Raw genomic sequence first — 19,407 nt, 5'->3', positions numbered from 1 at the left:
AGTGTAATAAGAGTCATTTTACAACTTACTCTTTCTGAAGCCTGCTACCTGAAGGCTTCCTCTGCAAGTAAGAACTCTGGTCTCCACAATCCTTTATCTTAACCCAGACAATCCTTTCTACTGATCCCCTCTTTAGATAAAATAAACCTATTGTCAATCAGAAAAAATTTAAATCTACCTATAAACTGGAAACTCCCCACTGTTTAAAATCTACTTACAAGCTGGAATGCTCCACCCCCACTTTGGCCTTTCTGGACCAAACCAATGTATTTCTTTAATGTATTTGATTGAAATCTCGTGCCTCCCTAAAACGTATAAAACCAAGCTGCACCCCGACCACCTTGGCCACATGTTCTCAGGGCCTCCTGAGGCCTGTGTCACGGGACATGGTCACTCATAATTGCCTCAGAATAAATCTCTTCAAGTATTTTACAACACTTAAATATTTTTTGTCAACAGTCTGCAGACTAACTTCACCAGAGCTAGTGAGATGGCTGCGGGAACTCCCAGGACCATGTGTGCTCTTACTCGTGTTATCTAGTAAGAGGCCTGGACATTCCCCTGACTAGATCAACTTAGCCAATGTGCACAGCCCTCAGTTCATCACTGCTGCTGGGGACTGGGAGGTCAGTGACTGACTCGGCTTCATCAGGGTCTGCTCCTGTGGCCAGGGATGGCTGAAGGGATAGGACACTTTGAGGTTGGGAATTAAGGGGTCATGGGAAATGGACGCCTTGCCCCCCACTCCAGTGAGGGAAGCCAACTCCCATAAGGAACTGTATCGATCAGTATTTCACCAGAAAAGCAGAATCACCAGGATATAGAAATCCAAGGGGATAGATTCTCTGATTCTTATTTTGTGAATAAGGAAACCAAGCTTAAAGAACTTGAGTAATGTATCCAAGGCTGCACAGGTACTTTCACTGCAGAACCCGTCCCTAAGTCCCCTCATCATGTGTGCTTCTGCATTTCTTTCTTTCTTTCTTTCTTTCTTTCTTTCTTTCTTTCTTTCTTTCTTTCTTTCTTTCTTTCTTTCTTTCTTTCTTTCTTTCTTTCTTTCTTTCTTTTTCAGGCAGTGTCTTGCTCTATCACCCAGGCTGGGGTGCAGTGGCCCAATCATGACTCATTGATGCCTCGACCTCCCAGGTTCAAGCATTCCTTTCATCTCAGCTTCCCAAATAGCTGGGACTACAGGCATGTGCCACTACACCTGGCTTATTTTTTGGTATTCTTTTGTAAAGAAGGGGTTTCACCATGTTGCCCAGGCTGGTCTTGAAATCCTGGGCTCAAGCCATCTGCCCGCCTTGTCTTCCCAAAGTGCTGGGATTACAGGTGTGAGCCACCATACCTGGCCCTGTACACATTCTTAATCAAGCCCACCATTCTCTAAATGTCCTGACAGAAATGAAACCTTGAGCTCCCTGTAGAGGAGATCATTTTAGGCACATTTTTGCATGTGTTGTGTCAACTTTTGAGGAATATCCATAAGCCTAGAAAGCCTTGGGAGGCTTGGCCAGTTTTTGAATGGAGGACCTGGGTGAGGAACTTATAAACTTCAGGACCAGATCTTCATTGAGGTTTTTCCATCAGATCAGAGAAGGGAGCATTACCAAAGGGAAGAGGACAGATGTAAAATATTAGCAAGACCCCTGAATATCCAAAAGTAATACCTGGATTGGCAAAATAGTAAGAGCGACATGAAGGTGAGACAGCAGTTCCCAGCACTTTTTCAGGAAAAGCGAGTTATGCATCCCCCAGGAGGCTGCAATTCCCCAAACCCAAGGCAGCTCAACAGTACATCTGTGGCTTCCTTAGGTTTCTTCACTCCACCTCTCATTACTGTGTTTGCCCTTTAGGCTGTTCCCCAGTTTCCTGGGGTTTATTTATTTATTCATTTATTTATCCATTTTCTTTTTCTTTTCTTTTTTTTTTTTTTTTTTTTGAGATGGAGTTTACTCTTGTTGCCCAGGCTGGAGTGCAATGGTGCAATCTTGGCTCACTGCAACCTCCACCTCCCCGGTTTAAGTGATTCTCCTTCCTCAGCCTCCTGAGTAGCTGGGGTTACAGGTGCCTGCCACCAGGTATGGCTAATTTTTTGTATTTTTAGTAGAGATGGGGTTTCACCATGTTGGCCAGGCTGGTCTCAAACTCCTGACTTCAGGTGATCCACCCACCTCAGCCTCCCAAAGTGCTGGGATTACAGGAGTGAGCTACTGTGCCAGGCCATTCTGGGGTTTATTTCTGCATAACTACTTTGTTGATTAGAGAACATGCAGTCAGTCCTTTCTTTGTCAACATGTTATCCTTGCTGCTGCCAAATACGACAGATTATTACAAATTAAAATGCCTGCAATGGTAGCATCTAAGATAAATTTCTGGGCCATGATAGTGACATAATGAGAAAGACATGTACATCCACGGGAAAACGTTACCCCACTGACTTCCTCTTTTCCCACCGAGACCCTTTTTAGTTGGTGTCCTAAGTGTGAGACTGCTCAGAAGACCCTGAAAGATTCCTGCCTACACCTCTGGGGGCTGATGTGAGTGTAAGTGTGCATGTGTGTGTGTATATGCATGTGTATAGAGGAGCCACTGCCCCATGGCCTTCTCACTCCACATCCACTCTCCCTCATCAACTCCACAGATCCATCAAATGCAGAATCAGCACAGCATATGCTATAATCTGAATATTTGTCACCCCTTCCCAAATTCATATGGTAAAGTCTTCACCCCCACCAAGGTTATGATATCAGGACGTGTGGCCTTTGGGAGGTGATTAGATTATGGGGCGGATCTAATCATGGGGGTGGAACCCTCATAAATGAGGTAAGTGTTGTTATAAAAGAGACCCCAGAGGCTGGGCATGGTGGCTTACGCCTGTAAACCTAGCATTTGGCAGGCTGAGGCGGGTGGATCGCTTGAGGTCAGGAGTTCGAGACCAGCCTGGCCAACATGGTGAAATCCCATCTCTACTAAAAATACAAAAATTAGCTGAGTGTGGTAGCACACGCCTGTAATCCGAGCTACTCAGGAGGCTGAGACAGGAGAATCGATTGGACTTGGGAAATGCAGGTTGTAGTGAGCCAAAATCATACCACTGCACTCCAGCCTGGTTGACAAAGCAAGACTCCATCAAAAAAAAAAAAAAAAAAAAAAGACCCCAGAGAGATCCCTTGCCCGCTGTGAGACTAGAGACTAGAGTGAGAAGACAATTGACTGTCTATGAGGAACCAGGCTCTCACCAGATACCAAATCTACTGGGGCCTTGATCTTGGACTTTGCAGCCTCCAGTACCATGAGAAATAAATTTCTGTTGTTTAAAACCCACCCAGTCTATGGTATTTTGTTATGGCAGCCTGAACAGACTAAGACAGCACATTTCAACTGTATCAGAAACCTGTCTGAATAACTCTTAGGTATTTGAGAAAGCTTGTGTTATCATCTGTATGAGCAATGGTAAACATTATTTGTGATTTTATAAAGAGTCACGGAGAGACTGCCTAAAGAAAATTAAACAGAAAGAGGCTCTTGCCCATCAAAAAAAACTTTTTACTCCCAAAAGAAATCTTGACCAAGGTAAGTTGCTTCACAGACAGGAAGAGAACTCTCTATCTTTTCCATATCTTATCTGTTCCACCTGCACACAAAAACTAATGATTGGTCGTAAATGGTTAGCTGATGCTTCTGTATTGACTTGTGGTTTGCAGCAGCCTTATTTCCTTTGCTTTGTGACATCATTTTCCTGTTCATTTCCCACAGTTGCATAAGTGGGTTTATGTGATGTACACTCACCCAACAAATGGAAGAAATTATGTACCATGTTGGAGAGCTTTCAGGAATAGAATTTGGAACAAAGGGGTCAATACTTTAAGCATCCATAAAGCAAAAACGACTATGAGATAATTGATGAAGCATACTTCCTAGCCTGAGATGAAAGAACCCTGCTCGCTAAATGTTTTGAGTAAATGGTGGGAGTTCTCTCCATTACCCATGGTCTTCCTGCTCCCCAATATAAACTTCTGTGTTGGTGGGCATGTTGGGCTACTGGGCAGAAGTTTATAATGCCCAAAGTGTTGATCAGGATTGAATAGCCACCAAGAAAAGTCATATCCATCAGCAAGAGAGAAGAGTGCTTCTTTGAGGTAGTGTGGTTTGAACGACCCATAAGAAACCCTGGAACTTTAGGGTACTGCTGTAATTCCTATGAATGTGGGAAAAGGTTTGGGATATTCTATTTGGTCAAAAAGTCTTCACACTGGAAGCTGCTTCCCAAGGTAGCTTTGGCTCACTATAAAATTATAATCCTAAGAACCTCCCTCCCCCATGACTCTGAGAGCAGCTTGGAATTTCAAGAGTATCAGAAGTGCTCCCGACTGATAGCTTTTACACCAAAGGAAGATACCAAGAGCTGTACTTTTGCTGACATTTTGTGTTATGAGGAGCACCTCTGGTAGTTGCTTACTGAAATTCTCTGCCACACTATTGGTGTTTCAGCTTGATAGTGAAAAATAAGGCACTTTGTAGTATTTTATTCCTGTTTTATGTCATTCTTTTCTCATGTTCTTCATGCATGAGATGATGCACTTGCAGCAATGAGAAACACTTACACGTTGAACTCAACACTTTACATTAAGTCCATCATCCAAGCAATTTTCACTCAGCACTTACCTGACTGTAGAAAGGGTAACCTCTTTTTTGCAGTCTAAGTTGTAGTTCTCAAAAAGATGTATGAAATAAGCCATTTTGTTATTACATAGCCTCCACAAAGACTCAGGGACATTAGAGTCACATGGGATACAGTGATGTTTGGTCATGGTTATCAGCAAAGTCATCATTATACTCTGGGGAAACAGCAGTAGAAATGAGAAAACTAAAGACTTAGGCCCCAACCTACTGGTATATTTAAAAATCTTCAGGGGATTCAATTTTCCGGTATTTATGACAGTGCCTGGCATACAGGAAATGCTCAATAAATAAATATCTGTTGCATGGATGCCTACATGAATTCTTAGCCTGGGCAGAGCATGGGAGGACTCTTTACAGCATGGGTTGTGACACTCCTGCCTAAGAGAGCAGACACCCCTGCTGATAGGACAAATGCTGCCTCAACAGAGAGTGAGGGCAACTAGATGCATGGGAGAAGAGCTTTGTGGTTACAGTGATCCAACTCTTGAATATGGCCCTTCAGAGTCTGGTCTTACTCATCTATAAAATGGGATACACCATACAAGACTGAAGGAAGTATTAAGTAGAGTCACTATAATTGTGAAAGTATCTAGTATACTGCTTAATACTGTTCTGTGGACTTTCCATATGCTATTTTGGACACTTGGACAAAGATCAACGCATCACCATAATTGAGGGGTGAAAGAATAAGAATAAATATTTGCTGAGTATTTAAAATATATGTTAGGAATGTCAAATGCTATCTTCTGTTTACAAAAACTGTGAGATAATAGTTTGAATTATACAGATTAGTTGAGCTTCAAAATAAATAATATATCCAGCTAGTAAATAATGAAGCTATAATTTAAATCCGTGTCTTTCACATTCCCCAGTTTAGGCTCTCTTCTCTATAACATGATGCTGCCTCCCTATGGTTAGTGCAAACTGGGTGAGAAGAGTTCAGAGCTGTTGAGTTTTTCTACTTTTAGCATCCAGTTGATGTAACATAATTCTCTGCTTGTTCTCAAGAACCCCACATGTAAAAAAGGTCTAGGCAAGCCTTATATCTAACATCTAGTAGCCTATGCAAATTAATTTAAAATCAATTCTTGTCTTCAAGAAGTCAAATAACAACTCACATTTCTAATTCACTAATACAGTTTTTCTCGGTTTGAGTAAATTTCTATTTTAGCATTTCTTTGAGGTATTGATGTAATTTATTTTTTCTTTTTTGCATTTTAAGTTTGCTATCTTTCCAGAAGAAGCCCCTTCTCATGTTTTAGGGATGAATGAACCACATACGAATAAGTATACTATAATACATACATACACATGTGTGCATATATATGTACAGAAGTGAAGGAGCTTATTCCTATGACTTCATTCCTCTTGTAGATGAAATGACCACACACATATCTGTGCGTGTAAGATATACATAAGAATGGATGGATTAATTAGGGTTCTTCAGAGAAACAGACCAATAGGAGAGAGAGAGAGAGAGAGAGAGAGAGAGAGAGAGAGAGAGAGAGAGAGATTATAAGGAATTGGCTCACACAATTATGGAGGCTAAGAAGTCCCATAATCTGCCATCCGCAAAGCTGGAGAACCAGACAGTGGTGAAATTTTAGCCTGAGTCCAAAGGCCTGAAAACCAGGGATGCAGATGGTGCAACTTCCAATATAAGTATGAGTGCCTGAGAACTGGGGGAGCCAATGTCCAAGGGCAGGAGGAGATTTCTGCCCTAGCTCAGACAGAGAGAGTGAATGTGCCATCCTTGCCTTTTTGCTCTGCTCAGGCCCTCAAGCATTAAATGATGGCCAACTGCATTGGTGAGGGCAATCTTCTTTACTCATTCTGGCGATTCAAATGCTAATCTCTTCTGGAGAAAACACCTTCACAGACACACTCAGTGATTTTTGTTTTTTGCTTTTATTAGTATTTTAAATTGACACATAATAGTTGTACATATTTATGGGTACAGTGTGCTATTTCAATACATGTATATGACATATAATGATCAAATCAGATTAATTAGCATGTCCATCACCTCAAACATTTATCATTTCATTGTGTTGCGAGCATTCGTAATCTGCTCTTCTCGCTACTTGAAAATATGCAATAAATTTATTTTAATTACAGTCACCCTATAGTACTATAGAACTCTAGAACTTATTCTTCCTATCTAGCTGTAATTTTGTATCCATTAAGCAACTTCTGGCTATCCTCTTCCTACTTCAACATCCTTCCCAGTCTCTAGTAACCACTGTTAGACTCTCTATGAAATCCTTTTTAAGATTCCACCTGAGTGAGAACATGCAGTATTTGTCTTTCTGTGCCTGGCTTATTTCACTTAACATAGTGTCTTCCAGGCTCATCCACGATGCCATAAATGACAGCATTCTTTTTTTATGGCTGAATAGTATTTGCACATATCACATTTTCTTTTTCCATTCATCTGTTGATGGACACTTAGGCTGATTCCATATCTTAGCTATTGTGAACACACTTCAATAAACATGGGAGTGTACATATGTCTTTGACATACTAACTTCCTTCACTTTGGATATATACTCTATAGTGGGATTTCTAGATTGTGTAGCAGTTTTATTATTAGTTCTTGAGGAACCACTTCCTATTTTCCATAACGATTGCACCAATTTACACTCGCACTAACAGTGTATAAGCATTCCCTTTTCTCCACATCCTTGTCAACATTTACCTTTGTCTTTTTTAATAATAGTCTTTCTAAATGAGATAAGGTGACATCTTGCTGTGGTTGTGATTTGCATTTCCTGATGATGAATAGTGTTGAGCATTTTTTTCATATACCTGCTGGCCATTTATATATCTTCTTTTGAGAAATGTCTATCCAAGTCCTGTCTTTATTTTTTAATGGAATTATTATTATTGTTGTTTTGTTGTTGTTGTTTTGCTGGTGAGTTGTTTGAGTTCTATGCATATTCTGGTTATTAATCTCTTATCAGATGAAGAGTTTGCAAATATTTTCTCCCATTCTGGTGGTTGTCTCTCCACTGTGTTGATCGTTTCCTTTGTGCAAAAGCTTTTTAGTTTCATATCATCCCATTTGTCTATATTCGCTTTTGTTGCCTGTTCTGTTGAAATCTACTCCATATAATTTTTGCCCAAAGCAATGTCTTGAATCACTTCCCTGTTTTCTTCTATTAGTTTCATAGTTTCAGGTCTTACATTTAAACCTTTAATCCATTTTGAGTTGATTTTTTTTTATGGTGAGAGATAGGGGTTTAGTTTCATTCTCCTATATATGGATCTCTAGTTTCCCCAGTACCATTTATTGAAAAGACTGTCCTTCTACCAATGAATATTCTTAGCACTTTTGTCGAAAATAAGTTGCCTATAAATATGTGGATTTATCTCTGGGTTCCTAGAAATAATATTTTACCCACTATATGGGCATTCCTCAGGCCAGTCAAGGTGGCACATAAAATTAACCATCACAATGTATATATATACATATAATGTGTACATATGTCAAGTTTATGTGTGTGCACATATATCATATATATAATATATACGTAGATTGAGTATATATCATATATATACGTTCTATATTGCATTATCAACAGGATTAACGTAAAACAAAGCATTATTTTTAAAACTTTGATTTGCCTCATGAGTCTTGTATCACTCTTATGGCCACCCAACATAGAGTTTTTCTTTCTATTCTGTTTCAACATGTGCACGAGTGTTAGAACAAATAATCATGAGCACTTCCTGAGAAATTGCTTTTGAGGGTCAACTGTCATTTCACAATATGAACCAGCTAGGCTTCAACCTCAGAAAAATTCCTGTATGTTGTTACCTTTAAAAACTTGAGAAAATATCCTCCCTAGTGGTCTGGGACTTCATAATGCACAAATCTTATCTTTTTGAAAACATGGGTTCATCCGGTTATTAACACCACATGTGTTTCCAGGCAATGTGTTGTTAGGCTGCTGAGCCAGTCTTTCTGGTTGTAGGCCCATTGTGATGACTCTTGCATCCTGGGTCAGTGGTCTCTCATTTCAAAGGCATAACAGGTCTGCTCCAACAAGCTGAAGAAGAGAACTGCTGGTTCTGATCTGTCTGACAGTGCAACTCCTCAGTCTGAAATGAAGAGCACATAGGAATAAAGATTGGTATAAAATGTCTAAGATGAGGTGGCTTCCACGTGCCCTCTCTCCCATTGTTCCTCATGTCTTTGGCTTCTGTAGAAAATGAATGCCAATTGTCCAGACTTCCAGTGTGAGGGAGAGAGGTGACAGTGATGACATGCCAACAGTATGGCCTTTTGGGTGGACTGTTCAGTAAGCCTTCTATTTTAAGTTATGAAAGGGCCCTAGAAGCTGCCACAGAGCCATCATTTCTGCTAACACATGTCTACACTGAACAGTACCACTGCCTTTCTTCACTGTCCCTCATTTATTATCACTTCTGGGAGGATTTTGACAACTGAGTTTCCCATTGGATTACTAAGTAGGAGCTTTGTAAATCACGTTGGCCTCAAGTTTATATCAACACTACCCCTTTATATGATATATATTTTTCAAAATCTTTTATTTGATTATTCATGAGACAAAACAAACTAAAGTTGTCTACTTACAATAGGATTTCTTTTTCAATTGCTTCATTTAGAGATGGAGCCAGCTGGGGGAGTGTTGAGGTAGATTGAGCAGTAACGAGTAGACTGCAGCTGATTTAACTTCTCTTCTGTCCAGATGAGTCCGAATCTCAGAGTGAAGGCTATATTTCATCGCCATCATCATCAAACATAATTTGAAGCACTCTTCGCATATGGTTGGAATGAGTGACCATAAAGTTCAGCTCAGTGTTTCTGAGAGCTATTTTGGGTCACGGGGGTTGGTCTGCATCTTGCCCTATGTGCAGCACAATGAAAGGTCAAAGACAGATTGGTCAGGCCCATTAATGAGCTTTTAGTAGAAACTAAGACTTCTTAAACATTTTTCAAATCATGCAAACTTAGAAAATGATAATATTTTATGTTACTTGGATAAATGGACAAAGATGCCATTGCCACTGGCCCAGGAACTATGACTCAGGGTCCCACATGGCTGCCATAGGGCCAACGAAAGTACTCCTATGACCCATTAATGGCACAGCATTGCACATTTGCCTGCCAATTGAGAAGCACTAATTGAAATTATATTGATGGACCACAAGTGTACCTGCTGACAAAATTCTATTGTCTATATGATGTTTGAAATATTCCCTAAATTAATGATTGCATTTAAATATTCAACAAATGTTAAATTCCATTGTTGACTGTTCTTTGTGAGGTCTTGCAGCTCAGTTAACCCTGAAGACACATAAATATTACAGGGAAGTGAGAAATCTGTCACAAAACATGTCAAGGTTTTGTTACTACTAGATGCCTCTAAGCTATGGACCCACTGTTTTCAGAGTAACCAGAAATTTGATAGGACTGTTTCTGCTTAGGTACCTCCAATAAGATAAATCCCAATCAAATTCAAAAAGTAAACCAAATGGTCCATTGGACATGGGGGCATGGGAAGAGACTTGTAGGGGAAGTAACTAGATAGTGTTGTCCAGGGTTTTTTCAGATTATAGCAGCCCTTAGTAGCTCTTTTAAATGGTGAATATTAATAGTAGACTCAAGCCCCACCCTACAAGGATGTTCCTCAGAAGAAGTTTAATGTCTTCAGTCAACTGTGGTTGCTGTAACAAAATACCATTAACTGGGTGGCTTATAAATAACAGAAGTATATTTCTCACAGCTTTAGAGGCTGGGAAACCCAAGACCAGGGTGCCAGCATGGTTGGGTTCTGGTGAGGTCCTCTTTTGGATTGCAACTTCTCTCTGTGTCCTCATGAAAGAGGCAAATAAACTCCCTCAGCCTCTTTTTACAAAGGCACTAATCACATTCACAATGGCTCTATCTTCATGTCTTAATCATTATGTAAAGGCCCCACCTTTTAATATCATCATCTTGAGGGAGTAGAATTTTAATATAGGGATTTCAAAAGAACACAAACATTCCGACCATAGGATCTAATGTTCTCATCCTTCAAGATAGGAGTCTGAAGCCACTTCCTCTTTAAGGTTTCTTGCTATGCTTCCCCAAATCCTCCTTCTCAAGGAAGCATCTGGTTCTTCCTTTAATCCCAGCCCTTCCCGAGTTGTACAGTAATTGCTTTTACAGAGTGCAAAATCCTTAAAAGTTGGGTCCAAGTCTTTTTTTTTTTTTTTTTTTTTTTTTTTTTTTGAGACGGAGTCTTGCTCTGTCGCCCAGGCTGGAGTGCAGTGGCGAGATCTCGGCTCACTGCAAGCTCCGCCTCCCGACTTCATGCCATTCTCTTGCCTCAACCTTCTGAGTAGCTTGGACTACAGGAACCCGCCACCATGCCCAGCTAAGTTTTTTGCATTTTTAGTAGGGACAGGGTTTCACGGTGTTAGCCAGGATGGTCTTGATATCCTGACCTTGTGATCCGCCCACCTCGGCCTCCTAAAGTGCTGGGATTACAGGCGTGAGCCACCGTGCTTGGCCAGCGGGGTCCAAATCTTATGCATGTCTAAATCTGTAACATCTTGCAAGAATCCAATAAACTAGAAAATAAATGAGTGATAGATAATGTAGAGTATAAAATTTGGGGGAAAATTTAGTTTGATATTATGTAATTTAATTCATTATGGAAAATAAGCTGGTCTAATAGACTAGATGTAAGCTGCTACCAATTTACAAACATTGCTTTCTAAAAGTTTATTTTATTAAGTCACTTGTGGAGAACTTGGAAAGTGTTTCTTGGAGAAACATTCTTATATGTGGTGAGTAGGTTCCCATCCAAACTATAAAAGTTAATGTAACTGAGAATATCACCAAATCATAAATCATAAGACTCGCATAGCAAGTCTAAAATCTGAACCTGGGGAGCAGGAGGCTCAGAATGCAGAGATGAAGTCAAAGGGTCTGTCTGCTGTCATTTGTGTAGGTTGGCCTTTGGAATTATTTTGGAAAAATGAATATTCAATAGTCTCCTATTTGTCTATAAATCAAAAAGTATCTAAGCCAGGACTTAATTAATTTAGAGGTTTATTTTACAAAGTCAAGGACCACGGCCTATGACACAGCCTCAGGAGGCCCTGAGAACATGTGCCTAACGTGGTCGGGGTGCAGCTTGGTTTTATACATTTTAGGGAGATAGAAGTTATAGGCAAAGATATAAATCAATACATGTCAGGTATATATTGGTTCAGCCCAAAGCGGGGTTGAGGGTGTTGCAAGGAGGCTTCCATAGGTGGATTCGAAGATTTTCTGACTGGCAATTGGTTGAATGTGTTAAGCTATGTGTGAAGAGTGGAAGTCAGCATAAAGAAATGCTTGAGCTAAGATAAGAGGGTTATGGAAGCCAAGGTTCTTATCATGTAGGTGAAACCTCCAGGTAGACTTCAGAGAGAACAGATGGTAAATGTCTTAAATATCTTTTATCTGACCTTAAAAGGTGCGACACTCTCCAGAAAAGACCTAGTAGGAGAGAGGAGAGGCATTTCAAAATATGTCAAAAATACATTTTGGAGTAAAATACTTTGATTTCCCTCAGGGACTGCTATCTATCATGTGACGCTATACTAGAGTCAGGTTGGAATTTTGTATCTTACTGCTACAAAGTGTCTGTTTTGTCAGTCTATGATCTTTATTTTATGTTAATGTTGGTCAATTGTGCTTAAACTCCAAAGGGAGGAGGGTATGTAACAAGGCAAGAGTGTCTATCCAACTGCCCTTCCTGTCTTGGTCTCAACTAGTTTTTCAGGTCTCTTTGGGATCCCCTTGGCCATGAGGGGGTCTGTTCAGTTGGTTGGGGGCCTTAGAATTTTATTTTTGGTTTACATAGCTTAGGACACTATTTTGCCTCACTCCAGATCTGTCCTATTTCCTAAAATACTGCACTTTAAAACATATCCCCTTTAACCCGAGTCATAACACAGATTTTCTCACTGAACAAGATCTCAAGTATGCAGAAGACAAGCTGATCACAATGAATCCCACAAAAGTGAACGACTTATTCATGAGATGCTTGCTGTAAGTGGCGATTGAGGTTAATCCTCTAAACTGCTCTTGATTTCCACAAATTTTGCCTGGCTTTGAGCATCCACAGATCCTCTCAATGCTCTGTTATTTCATTCGGACTTTCCTGGAAATAGAATGTGAGGGCTACCTTTAGCCTGGCAGGAGTGACCCTCTGTGTCATTCCTGGATGATAAGCCACGGATGGGCAAGTCTGGTACTGTCTGTGCTCAGGAAGGCTGACTAATGCTCCCACCCCAAGGCAGTGCAGGAATGCAGATCCCTGAGCCTTCAGAAGGCAGCTCCTGCCGCGCCTGTGACAGCCTAGGGGACCGGGGAGCCACCCTGGGGTTTGGAGGCTTGAGCTAATGACACACAGCCGCCTGGCTGTGGTTACCGGCTGCTCTGCCAAGGTTGTACAGCTGGTTGCCTCTGTGTTGGAAGATGCCGATGCCCCCTGCTGTACCCTGGGTTGCCAAGGGGAGCAGCAGTTCCAGTAGGTTTTAAAAAGAGCACAATTTATCTTTTCTCTGAGGCAGCCTTGTTTCTTTGCTTGTGGCAGGTCCCTGTCAGCTCAGGTTGTGGTTATGCAAGTTTTGTATACCAAGCCATCTGTCTTCCTGAGGGGCAGGGCTGATTTGTAGGGAAGGCTATATAGACAGTGGTTAGTGCTGACGTAACTTGGATTTTGCTTCAAACTTGGACTTCTAGAATATTCTGTACTGTGTTTTCTTCTTTGCATGGGCAAGCAGTCTGTGTATCTTTTTTTCTTCATTTTTGCCTGGAGTGTTTGTTTACCATAGAGCTGTGTAATACCATACACATTTCTTTAACTCTCTTAATCTCCTCAAATGAAGATTGTTTTTGCCTTCTATTCAGCTTCTCTCTCTACAGCTGCCAGAAGTTCTTCAAGTTTATGCTTTTATTAAATATTTAAGCACATATTTTCAGGGATGAAACATATTCTCAGCTCAGAGCTGTGTTAGCAGATGTATCTCTTCTGCCGGTGGGGAGCCGGGTTTCTGGCAGGCTCGTGAAGTGACCTCACGTAATCAGTGGGAAATAGAGCGATGCAAAGAGTTATGTTATTTGAAGTTTCAAACTGGCCCTTATTCCTAGAAGGCACTTGGAAGTCAGCAGCAGTGTAGGGATATGCAATTCCAGGGTTGGCACCACAGAATTAAAGTGAAATGAATAATACAGGGTGATTTAAAGTGAAATGTGTACCTCCTGAAAGAAAATGTTGACATTTAAATTCTTGCAACCAAGGCAAAAATATTTTATTCAGTGAACAGGCTCTTGCAAGTAAAGTTTGCAAATGAGAACTTCTTTAACATTCGTGTGGAATGGTCTAACCCCCATTAATTGTTTATGGAGCACCTGCCATGTGCTCAAGCTGGTTGTAGAGAGGAGCTGGTTTCAGAAATAGCATCAAGAATGGCCTCTGTGACTTTGCCAGAATATCGAGGAATGAATCCAAGCCTGTTAGATAATGTTTCTTCTGAATCCTGCCCTTTCCCTGACCACAACTGCAGGGCAAGTGGTGCTATCTTTTAAAAGGAAAAGTACAGCACAGAAGATGTATTAGGCAGGGTTTCCAGAGAAACAGAACCAATCTAGTTGTACACAGTTAACCCTTGAATAATATGGGTTTGAAATTTATGGGTCTGTAGATTTTTAAAAATATATATATTGGATTTTTTTTTTGAGATTTGTGAAAGATTAAAAAAACTCACAAACTATGTAGCCCAGTATTATTTTAAAAATTAAGAAAAAGTTAGGCATTCGTGAATTTTATTCTATTTATGTGTTAATTGACCGTTTATGTTATTAGAAAGGCTTCCAGTCAACAGTAGGCTATTAGTTGTTAAGTTTTGGGGAAGTCAGAAGTTATATGCAGATTTTCAACTGTGTAAGGGATTGATACCCCTAATCCCTGGGTGGTTCAAGGGTCAACTGTATCTGTATCTCTACAGTTGACCCTGGGGAAAAAGTATTTATTATACACTGAGCCATTTCATAATCAAGGATTGACTCACACGATTATGGAGGCTAAGAAAGTTTACCGTTTCTTCTGGTCTGGGCATGATAAGGGCCTAAAGGCCAATGGTTGGTGATCAATCCTCCAGGTACAGCACCAAACCTGACCTCATGTTCCAGAAAAGAGTAAGGAGACACGTGCTTTCATTCTTGTACCTGAATTTCTGTGGAATTAGATTCCCACTTTGTCCTTCCAGTCTCTCAAGAGACTATGTTTTGCCTCTTAGGTCTACTTACATAAATAGGTACCTAGAATGTGCCACCAAATCCTCTCCAAGTTGCCTCTCAGCCTACCTGTCTGCTACCTCTCACCTACCATAACACTTCTTAGTACTTGTCTGCCTCCCTAGATTTAATTCTTTTCATTTCCCACTGCTGAGCTTTCACCTCCGGGCCCCTCACCTACGACACACACACACTCCAAGCTTTGTAAGAAATGTAATGTACCTTTGACCTAATTCCCTCTTTGCTGCTGGCTATTCAATCATCTTTTAATTTTTTCAATCTTCTATTCTAAATGATTAAAGTCCCCATGAAAATTACAAATATTGCTTTGAATTCAAGTATCTACTATTTCACTGTTTTGCTTGTTTCTTTTATTTCAAAGTAGTCTGTTGCCTCCTCCTGGAATAACCTAGAACATCCTCCTTCTAGATCAGAACTGTTGCTCTAAAATTATGGTTTCTCTTCATGGACCACCCTCCCTGCTCTAAGCTTCTTGCTCTTGTATGTGACCACCCTTCTCCAAAATTCTGACAGTTTTATGCACCCTGTGCCTTTTTGATGATGTAAGGCTTGCAAATCTTCAGGTTTGTTATGAGGTGAATAATTTAATCACTTAGCATCTTTTAAAAAAGACCAGAGTTAGTTTTATGCACAACATATGTTAAAATACATTTAATTTCACACATAGATATACATTAAAAAATAATTTTCCTCACAGTCGCTGATTACAGTCTACTTGAGCAGAGATGACTAACACACATATATTATTAATTCTGGAACAATATAAGGGTGCAATGTTAGGTGCTAACTCACATGGCGCTATCAATAAGCAACCAAGAAGTACAGGGAAGTATTAGAAAACATAAAAGCAGGAGGAAGAAGGAGTGCGGGGAAGTATGAGAAGAAGCGAAGGAGATTGGCTGCTCATTGGAAGTTGGTCTGCCTAGGCATGAGGCATACAAGGCTATCTCAGTTCTTCACTGGACTGTGAAGGAATGATCCTTGAAGACTAGAAGGATTTAAACAGGAAAAGGGAAGAATGGAGAGCGTGTAGGGAGAGAAAACAATCAAACAGAGGCAAAATTAAAAAGCAGAGATATGTTTTTGTTTTAGGGGAGAGGGATATTGGGGGATTGGCTGACAAGCATATGGCAGGAAGTGATGGAAATAGGTTTAAACAAGTAGAGTGAGTCCCAGTAATGCAAGACCTTAACCACCAGCCATGAGGCCTTGAACTTCAGAGGCTAAGGCATAGGCATTATGTGTTGAAAATGATCACTTGGACACAGGAAGGGGAACATCACACATTAGGGCCTATTGTGGGGAAGGGGGAGGGGGGAGGGTTAGCACTGAGAGATATACCTAATGTAAATGACGAGTTGATGGATGCAGCACACCAACAGGGCACATGTATACATATGTAACAAACCTGCACGATGTGCACATGTATCCTAGAACTTAAAGTATAATTATAAAAAATAAATAAATAAAATGGGGCAAGGGGGAAGGGATTGAAATATCTCTTCTCCTTCTCTTCACCTCCTCTGATGTAATGTGATTTTATTCTGTGATATATAAGACCTGAATGGAGGTGACTGAAGTAATTGGGTACATGGTTAGTGGTGGAATCTGGATGTGAACTTCAGTCATGGTCTTGCTATTGTTCCATGAAGACAGGAAATATCTGTAAACCTATTTGGAAGCAACTTTAAAATTGTTGCATGTGGTTGGGTCTGACAGAATCCCTTGAATGGAGAGAAAAACGTAACTTTCTCCTGTGAATTTTCAGGGAAATGCAATTATTTCCTTTCATGTAGTATAAAAGCTCTTCAGAGGAATAAAGCATGCATAAGCCAAAAAAAAAAAAAAGAAAAAGAAAAAAAAGATTATGAAGAACGGAGACTGGAGAATCTGAACTCAGAAGCTGGGGACAATGGAGAGGTTATTCTAATTTCAGATTTATGAGACAATGAAGTTCTTCTTCAGCAATTGTTTCTTCAATAAAAGGCTTGAGAATGTTTTTTCTCCTAGAATTCCTTTTGATTGATATGAAACTTGGAGTATAGATACAATTGGAATAAGCCTTTTTATAAAAGAGGGTAATAAGGGGTTGGTTTGCATAGGCACAAAGGAATCACGTTTAACTTATCCTCTGACATTTTTCAAGTGCTCTAGAGGCAGGGGTGGTAAGGGTAATGACAGGTTAGAGTTACCATTTGGCTACATAGAACCACAAAGCAACGAATATTAAAACCATGCTTTCTCCCCTTGTTCCCTTCTCCTATATGTCCCCAGTAGTATGGACCATAAAGTGAGCTGATCTCACAAAGGAGCAGAAAGAAGTGATGTGAGGTTGCAGAATGACTTAAGAAAAGCCATAGTCAAAAATACGATTCTTCACAATATATAAGGAGATTTAAAACCTTAATATTCATTTTAAATTATTTTATTTTATCAATATGTCACATGCATATTATTATCCTGGCAGCTAATATTTATTTTTAAAATGTTCTGGAATGCTGTTCTTGACAGTTTTCAGAATGGCACTCTAGCGGATTGCCTCTTAAAAGTGAAACAGTGTTCTTATATTGTAGCCTTTATCAGCAATAATATGGTAGATATTTTGAAGAACTTTTCATCAATAAGAAAGTAGGGACCAGTAATTGATTAGATATATGAATAAAAGGTAGAAAGATGAAAGAAGCAATACCTCTTGGATAATGAGGACAATGAAGATTTTTATGAGAATAAGGCAAATTGGGGAGAGAAATTGTATTGCGAAAAATGGATTTGGTCTTGATTACACGGAGTTAGGGCAATGTCAGAAAACCTAAGGAGAGGTGTTCAGGAGGCATGCTCAGTACCAAAGAGTGACCATTCTTGATTCTTGACCTGCTATTCCTGCGTGTGACAGGATCTCTGTGCACGCTGGGTTGTTCTTATAGAGTAAGTTGTAAACACTACTTGAGTGATAAATGTCATGAGCTATTTAAACTGGTCACTAACACATGTATTTCTAAGTATTTATTTGTTTGTTTGTAAATGAATATACCTATATTAAAATAACTGGCTGACTTACGAGCTCTACCTTGTATGTTTGTCAATATTAAAAATAAATAAAATAAATATTTTCACTGTTACCTCAGCAAGCCAGTAACAGTTTTCTACTATGTGATCTACAAATCTCAATTCAGTGGGAATGGAACTAGTATCAAATAAAAAATGTCATTCCTGGAATCCTTCCTGGAGCATGTCAGTAATACTAAGAAAAGAGCCAGTAGGCAGGGACAGGTTGCCAGAGTCCCCACTGAGGGTCCACAGTTGGAATGAACTGTCATTAATGAAGGGAACCAATGACCTTAGCCAGGCCATTACAAAGAATTGCAGAGCTTCTCAGAATTTTGTCAGAGTGCAATGAGGAAATGTAGAAGAAATCAAGGAGAAGTTTGAAAAACAGTAAGGGAATGAGTAGCAAAGAGGGTTAGGTTTAGCCTTCTCTTAAAAAGTTACTTTCAATATATTCATGTGAGGAAAATATAATATCAGAAATCCAAAGACTGGAGGACTTGTTATCCGGTGAAGAGGATACATTAGATTAAGTATCAATACTGAAGTACTAGGGTCTATGTATCTTTAAAATAAGAAATGCTGAATTTATAAATTTATGTTTGTCATTATGCCTAGGTGGGTTTGGGGCTTATATTTTGGAGGTGATTCCTGTCCATTCAAGAAATAATTTAAATACTTGAAATTTAGCCAAAATCTATTCTAAAAATAATCAAAAATTTGTTATCTATGTAAATATTTTAAATTATAGAAATCAAAATGTGTTTTAGTAGCTATGATGTAGAGTAAGGAACCCAGTGATTAAGAAACGAGTCTTTGAAGGAAGGGAAGCAAATCTCTAGCAGAATATAAGCCAACAGCCTCGTATCATAGAAACCAACCTTCTAATGTGTCTCTAAAACTAATTTGCTCAAAGTCGCATAACCATTAAGAGTGGAACCTAAACCCCTATTTTCTGATTCTCAAACATCAATATTAATTTTTGGTCCCCTGCTTCCACTTTGCTTTCATCTGTAGAACAGATTGAAACAATCTGCCTCTGACCTGTTCTGTCATTGTTTGATCATCTTTCAAAGCAGAACTTGAGGTGTTTAATATTCCCTGCATATATCAGTTTGTCATTCAGAACAGTTTTGCTGGCTCAAATTTGTAACTTCATATTCAGTGATGGTGCACCCTCCTTAAGTTAATAATTGATCTTTTAATCTTCTTAGAAGGAATGCTAATACAGACAGATAAATACACTTTATTCTCAATGCCTAGGGCTAAGAGAAAATTAAGAAGTAGCATTAAAGGAATTGTAGTCCCTAGCCTGGTGGACCCCAGACAGGTTAAATGAAACACCAGATGGT

The 19,407-nt window shown here is 39.7% G+C and overlaps 1 long non-coding RNA gene across 1 annotated transcript in view; it reads left to right on the top strand.

Moving 5' to 3' along the window:
• LOC144340290 (uncharacterized) overlaps nucleotides 1–19,407 on the top strand; it is a 103,747-nt gene that overhangs the window by 64,443 nt on the left and 19,897 nt on the right. The window lies entirely within an intron of this gene.

This window comes from Macaca mulatta, chromosome 4 (assembly GCF_049350105.2).
Source record: "Macaca mulatta isolate MMU2019108-1 chromosome 4, T2T-MMU8v2.0, whole genome shotgun sequence".
NCBI lineage: Eukaryota > Metazoa > Chordata > Mammalia > Primates > Cercopithecidae > Macaca > Macaca mulatta.
Note: the sequence above shows the minus strand (reverse complement) of the source record. Positions and strands in the feature narration are given on the sequence as shown.